This window comes from Schistocerca nitens, chromosome 3, assembly GCF_023898315.1.
Source record: "Schistocerca nitens isolate TAMUIC-IGC-003100 chromosome 3, iqSchNite1.1, whole genome shotgun sequence".
NCBI lineage: Eukaryota > Metazoa > Arthropoda > Insecta > Orthoptera > Acrididae > Schistocerca > Schistocerca nitens.
Window position 1 is genome coordinate 31,921,758 of NC_064616.1, and position 7,561 is coordinate 31,929,318.

Below are 7,561 nucleotides of genomic sequence, written 5' to 3' on the forward strand. Positions count from 1 at the left end.
CTTTGGGATAAGCCATTTGGGCCATCTATAAATATTTTCTGCCTTTTATTGTCAAGGTATGATTGTAACCAGTTACCTACAGGTCCGGCGATTCCATAATGCTAGGCCTTCTCTGAGCAAATCTTGTGACCTCCACAATCATAAGCCTTTGAGAGATCACACAAGACCCTAGTTCTAAAAGAAGGATTCCCCAAGTGGTGTAGTTTGTATTTTTCTTAAATCTAATGTTGACTGTAAAGGGAGTTGTAAGGCATAAGAATTGAGTATTGAAAAGCATTTTGAAGCTGCTGCCAATCAATTGCATGGGGAATTGGGTAATGTAATAATTATAACTGTACACAGAACACCTAGTGGGGACAAACTCTTTTTATTAATATATTAGAGTCTCTGTTGGACTTGATGTTTAGTGAAAAATCCACTATAATTGTCTGTAGGCACTTCAATATAAAACTTGTGAATGATTGTGGATTAAAGGAGCTATTTCTTAATGTATTGCACAGCATCAACACATTTCCTCTTATTAACAACCCCACAAAAACACCCCGAGTCTTATAGACAACATATTTTCCAATGTGGACACCACAAATATAGAAATTATTAATACTGATTTAGGGCTTCTTTCTTATAGAGGAAATTTCTCTATGATAAACTGTGATAGTTTTATAAATAGTCTAAGTAATATGTCCTCATTGGAAGTGCTTTCACAATCATGTGCTAACAATACATACAATGCTTTCTCTTCAGTATTCACCACTAATTTTGAAATGTGTATTCCAAAAAACTTGAGCAGAGGTCATTCATTTGGTATCACTAATCTAGTACCCAGAATACACTGATAAGCCAAAACATTATGAATACTGCACACTGCGGCACTGGATGCCATCTGTTGGCCCTGCAGGCATGTGACACGATAAGGAAAGTATACAAGAGGAGCAGACATACTGAGAATCATTCTAGCCACGATACAGGCTGCGAACGGTGAAATCCACTGATATAAGTATGTTTGACAATGGTGTGATTGTTATGGCTTGGCGCTTGGGAATGAACATCTAGAAAACATTGATGCTGGTCAGCCTTTTGTGCGCTACTGTCTTGAGCATATTTGGAAAACGACTGAAGAATGGTGAAACTACAAGTAAGCCACAAGGTGTTTGACACACACAGAACATGGAAGTTGGACGCTTGTTCACTATATAAAGCAGGATAGGCAGCGATCTGTGGCAGATTTGACGACGTAGTACACTGCTGGTGAACGCACAAGTATTTCAGATGGTTGGCTGGTTGGTTTGTTTGGAATCAAAGGGACCAGTGGTATATACATATGGAGGGCGCGCACCCCCCTCCCCCCTTGCAGAGCCACCCGCATTGCCACCCACACCACCCCTGCCAGTCAGCCCGCACGCTGCTCACTCATTTCTTTCATTAGTCAAATTGACTGAATCAAGTTATCAAGTAGTTGCACTTTCCTATGTAGCACGTGCATCCACGTCGTCATACTTCACTCATTTCTGTCTGCACATAGATAGCTAACACATACCAACGAGAAAAATCGCGGGCATTCTACTGATCGCAATACGTTATTCTGTCTGGCATTTGTTCAAGAAAAGTTGCGAATATTCTACTGTTTTTCTACCTTTGATACATAGCATTATAAATACGGACTACAGTCTATTGCTACAGTAGAAAGAAGTTTTTCAAAATTGAAGCATACAAAGACATGGCTGACGTCGACAATGGAGGAGGATCGACTTAATGGCTTAGCTCTGTTGAACACTCACCCTAACATTGATTGTCCTATTGATGATGTAATTAACCAATTTGTCAGGAAGAATAGGTGCACAGAATTCGTTGTTTAAGGAAGAGAACCATAATTGTAACTTTTTTTATATCATAAGATGGCACTGTCTTGTAAATGTGTATAATCAGTTCATAATAAAACTTTCTTAATCTTTGCATGTGACTTGATTATTTTTTATTAAAGTAAAAGTAAAGGTGGCTCAAGATATCTTTAGCACCCCTCCTTGAGGTTTTTCTCTATCCTCCAACGAAAGGGACTAAAATGCAAAGTCATCAGTTCCTTCATCTATTAAGTGGCAAACCAAGAGTAGTCTTTAAAGGAAAAGCAAAAGGCAAATTCTGGAAAACCTAAGTGTAACAAACACAATAAAGAACAGAGATCAAAGTCCAGAAAAAAGACAGCACAGAAAAGACATTAAAAGATTAGTCACAACAAGGCATTAAAACCAAAAAATGAAAAATAGTGAAGGCCGACAAGGGACCTCGGGAGAGGGGGGGGGGGGGGGGGCGGTGCTCCCCCTACCCCTCAGGTGGTCAATGTGGCCAAAAAGTCCTGCCTTACAGGATGAATAAAAACCACCTTCATGCGCAAAATGTAAGACCAGATCAGCTGTTTTGGCATTGTCTGCTAGCACCAGAGGGAACCTGTCAGGAAGATTAAGATGACGCTTCAAAGCAGCCAAATGAGGGCCGTCTTTGAGAAAGTGTGCCACCATCAGGTTGGCTCCGCATCAATAGTGAATGGGATCCTCATGTCTGAGAATGCGGCCAAGGGACAGCCAAGTGCGGCCAATGTGGAACTGATACATGACGGTGGATTCCCTGCAAGCAGTACGCAGGGAAGACTGCCACACGAACGTGGTCTCCTTAATTGTCCTCGGTTTGTTTGGAAAGAACTGGACAGACCATTCTGAGTTCCATATTTCCAGCAATCTATGGCACATAAATGACCGAAGATCCAGTTCTGGGACCTCCATTTCCAGAATAGGCATCTTGGTGGTCAACTTGGCCAACCAGTCAGGTTGTTCATTTTCTGAAATACCAACACAGCTGGGGGTCCAAATGAAACTGGCTGGCCGTCCAGCTCGATGGAAGTCAGAGGTAAGATCCCGGCGAGCCGTACTCGGTGAGTGAGGAGAGTAGCACTGGTCTATAGTGTGAAGGCTGCTCAGGGAGTCACTACAGATTAGGACACACTTGCCAATATACGTACAAACACGAGCTAATTTAATGACAATCAACTAGCAATGAAGACATTATAGCCGTTTGGCAGAGAGGGAGTTCATTGCACCACGCACGTGTGTACGCAAAGCCTGTTCGTCTGTCAACTGTTAAGCCATCAGTGAATACCACTTCTGAACCCGGATACTTCTCAAAGACAGCTAAGAACAGGCAGCAAAAACCATGGAATCAACAGAATCTTTTGGACCAAAGGAGACTTAAAGACTAATCCAAGGTCGGGGCACAATCCGTGGGAGCAGATGTGATGTCTCCCTGACCAGAAGTGAAAGTGGAGGAAGTTCCAGTTCCAAATAGACACACTGCAGGCATGCAGCAATTGTAAACGAAGTTATGGGTCGCTGTTGTGGGAAGTGGAGCTCCCTTCCACGGAAAAGGACACAGTAGTTGGGATGTTCAGGCAAGCTACGAATCTATATTGTGTAATTCAGTAGCTGTTGTAGGTGTCTGACGGGTAACGAAGGGACTCCAGACTCTACTAGTAGGCTGTTAGCTGTTTACAGGTCTCATTCAGAAGACTTCTATCAGAAGTAGGACCCCAAACTGATAAATGGGGTCCAATGTCTGCAATGGTGAGGATGATGATGAAGTATATGGAAGACTCCCATAATCAAGACAGGACAGAATCAGGACTTTGTAAAGCCACAAAAGGGTAGAGCACTCTGCACCCCACCTAGTGTAACTGAGGCAGTGAAGTGTATTGAGGTGTCGCCAGCACTTTCACCTAAATTGGCAAAGGTGGGGAAGCCACGTCAGCCGGGAATTGAAGACCAGTCTCAAGAAGCAGTATGTCTCAACTACAAGAAGTAATTGATTGTCTAGGTAAAGCACTGGGTGTTGGTGCACAGTACAACAGTGCCAGAAGTGCATAACACGAGTCTTGCTAGCCGAAAACCTAAAGCCACGGGTGAGAGCCCAAGACTGTGCTTTTCATATGGCACCCTGTAGACAACGCTAAGGAACACCCCTACTAGAGAAGCAATAATAAAAGCAAGAATTGTTGGCATATAAGGAGGGCAATACCAAAGACCCCGCACCCACTGCTACACCATTGGTGGCCACCAGAAAGAGGGGGACATTCAGTACAGAGCCCTGCAAGGACCCTGTCCTCTTGGATATCAGGGTACTGAGAAAAAACTCACTTGAACCCAGAACATACAGACCTAGAGGAAGTTCTTGACAAAAATTGGGAGTAGACCCCACAGCTTGTAGGCTGCTCAAAGAGTCAGTACACAGAAGAAATGACTCCCCAGGGCATGAACAGATGTGCTCGAGAGCACGAGATATAGCCACCGGCATAATGTAGTGAGAATGTAGTGACACCAAGTCGTGCTATAAGCCTTCTGTAGGTCGAAAAGACAACGATGAGGTGCTGACGATGTGCAAAAGCTGCCCAGACGGTGGACTCTAGGTGAACCAAATTAGCCAACATAGCCGCTTACTCACTGTGTATTCGAGCAACTTACAGATTACTTACCAACTGGACAATAACTATCCCTCTCTAGTGGGTACTTATCCTGTTTCAGTACTGAAACTATAGTGCTTTCTTGCCACTGAGGTGAGAACTCACCCTCATTCCACATCCAATTAAAGAGGGCAAGAATGTGACGCTGACAATCCACTGAGAGATGTTTCAGCATTTGATTGTGGGTGCAGTCTGACCCTGGTGCCACATCAGGGCAATGGGCAAGGTTGGTTGGTTGGTTAGTTCAAAAGGAGGGGGGGACCAAACTGTAAGGTCATCGGTCCCTTGTTCCAGGTAAAATAATTACACAAGGGAAAGAAGAAATGAAAGCACAATAACAGGAGACTGGAAGAACCAGAAGAACAACAGAAGGACATCAACACTACTATGGACAAAACAGGAAAATAAAACCACAAAGAGAAGCAAGAAACAGGTAGAAGTGATAAAAACAAGAGGGCAGAAGACCGTGGCTGGCCAACCACGAGAATAAAAAGGAAAGGCCAGCCACTCTACGACACATTAAAACACCCAGCCAAAAAGTATTAGAGTGGAGAACACAAAGGGATAAAGGACATGCGCGAAAACATATATACAATGATAAAACCCATCGTCACATATAAAACGTAAAACTAAATTAGCTGATGAGGTGTTGTCAGCTAAAATTAATGGCAACGAGTCCGGTAACTGAAGAGTCCATCACAGGGCAGCCAAAGAAGGACAGCTCACCATGATATGGGCCACTGTCAGCTGGGTGCCGCACCGAAACTGAGGTGGGTCATCATGGCGCAGTAGGTAGCCGTGTGTCACCCAAGCATGGCCAATTCAGAGCCGGCAGAGAACCACAGACTTCCTGCGAGAGGCCCACATGGAGGAGTGTCACAGATTCATTGTCTCCTTAATGGCACGCAGTTTGTTGTGCATGCTGAGGTTATGCCATTCCACATCCCAAAGTCGCAAAACCTTGTGGTGTAGTACTGAACGCAGGTCAGTTGCGGAGAAGCCGATCTCCATAAAAGGTTTCCGCGTGGCCTGTTTGGCCAGCCAGTCGGCAAGTTCATTACCTGGAATTCCGACGTGACCTGGGGTCCAGACAAACACCACTGTACGACTGGACCATTCCAGGGCATAGATGGACTCCTGGATGGTCACTACCAAAGGATGGTGCGGGTAGCACTGGTCGATAGCTTGTAGGCTGCTCAAGGAGTCAGTACACAGAAGAAATGACTCCCCAGGGCATGAATGTATGTGCTCAAGAGCATGAGATATAGCCACCAGCTCAGCAGTGAAAACACTGCAGCCGTCGGGCAAGGAATGCTGTTCAATATGTCCTCCATGGACATACGCGAAGCCGACATGAGCATCAGCCATCGAGCCGTTGGTGTAAACCTCTTCGTGGCCTCGGTACATGTCAAGAATCGAGAGGAAGTGGCAGTGGACAGCTGCGGGGTTAACTGAGTCCTTAGGGCCATTTGAAAGAAGGTCCAGGCGAAGCCGCGGCCTAGGTGTACACCATGGAAGTGTACGTGAATTGACCTCAAGTATAGCTGGTACAGGCAAAGACTCCAGTTCGGAAAGAAGAGATCGGACACGAACTGCAATTGGAAGCCCTGCTTTGGTTGGCCAATGCAGGAATGAACTACCGTGGGTGGAAAAGGAAATGGTGATTCAGATGCGCAGGAGAACAACGAACATGTGGAACGTAACTGGCCAGCAGTTGTGCATGCCTAACCTGCAATGGAGGGACTCCAGCCTCCACAAGGACACTGGTCTCTGGACCTGTCCTAAAAGCTCCTGCCGCTAGGCAAACGCCACAGTAAGCACTGGGTCGAGTAAACACAACGCTGAGGGTGCCTCCATACAATGAACCAGAGTCCCATAGTCAAGGTGGGATTGAACAAGGGCTCTGTAGAGATGCAGCAGTGTAGAGATTTTTTTATGGGGGAGGGGGGCACAAAACATCTAAGGTCATAAGTGCCTAATATAGAACCACAGAATGCTGGGACTGCAAGGGTAAAAAACCGTTTCGAGGTCTAATACAGAAAGGAAGAAAAAACAAATCTAAAGCATCAAGACGTTACAGAAGAGTATCCAAAAGACATCGACAAGACACTGGAGTCACCAGGTAGAAATCAAACCTCTCGTCATATTACTGCTTTTTAAAAAACTTAAAACGCGAGCCAGCTCACACATCGTTCGCTAAAATGCCAATGGCTGGCTACAGAAAGGACAGCTGGGTGCAGGGTCGCCACTCAACAAGTAGCGGTGACTAAAGCGGCAGTGCCCTATTTGAAACCGAGCTAACATTACTTCCTCACGGCGAGACGGCCAGGCTGTTGGGAGAGGTTTGTTCCTATGAATTGGGCACCAATGGTCATGCCAAAGTGACGTGATATGCCGATAGAGAAAATAACGAATATCTTGCGAGGCAACAGAGTAAGCGGTGGGCTGACCGAGATGGACTATGGCCTTGGCTGCAGCATCAGTAGTGTCATTCCCAGGCACGCCAACATGGCCAGGAACCCACATGAACATCACTTGGGCTCACCCATCCAGGAACAAATGAAGGCAGTCCTGGATCTGTCAAACGATGGGGTGGACTGGAGCTGGATCATCCAGACTCTGAAGGGCACTGAGGGAGTCAGAGCAGATCACACTGCAAGTGAGCTGGTGCCTCTGGATGTAGTGAACAGCCTGATAGAGGGCAAACAGCTCTGCGTAAAAATTGTGCACTGGTCGAGAAGTCAGTATTGAAACTTATCATCCCTGACAAAAAAGCACAGCCAACACCATGGGCGGACTTGGAACCATCAGTGTACAAAAATATGTGATTGGCAAGTTGTGAGCGAAGTTCGAGAAACTTGCAGCGATAGGTCAGCTCAGGTATTGAATCCTTCTGGAACGAGCTGAGGTCAAAATGAAAACAAACCTGTGCCTGAAGCCAAGGTGGTGAAGGGCTCTCACCCATTCGGAAAGTGGCAGGAAGTGTGAACTGCAGCTGCTGAAGCAGGTGACAAAGGGGACGCCGGGATTCCACAGAGAAGAAACGTACATCTCGTATTG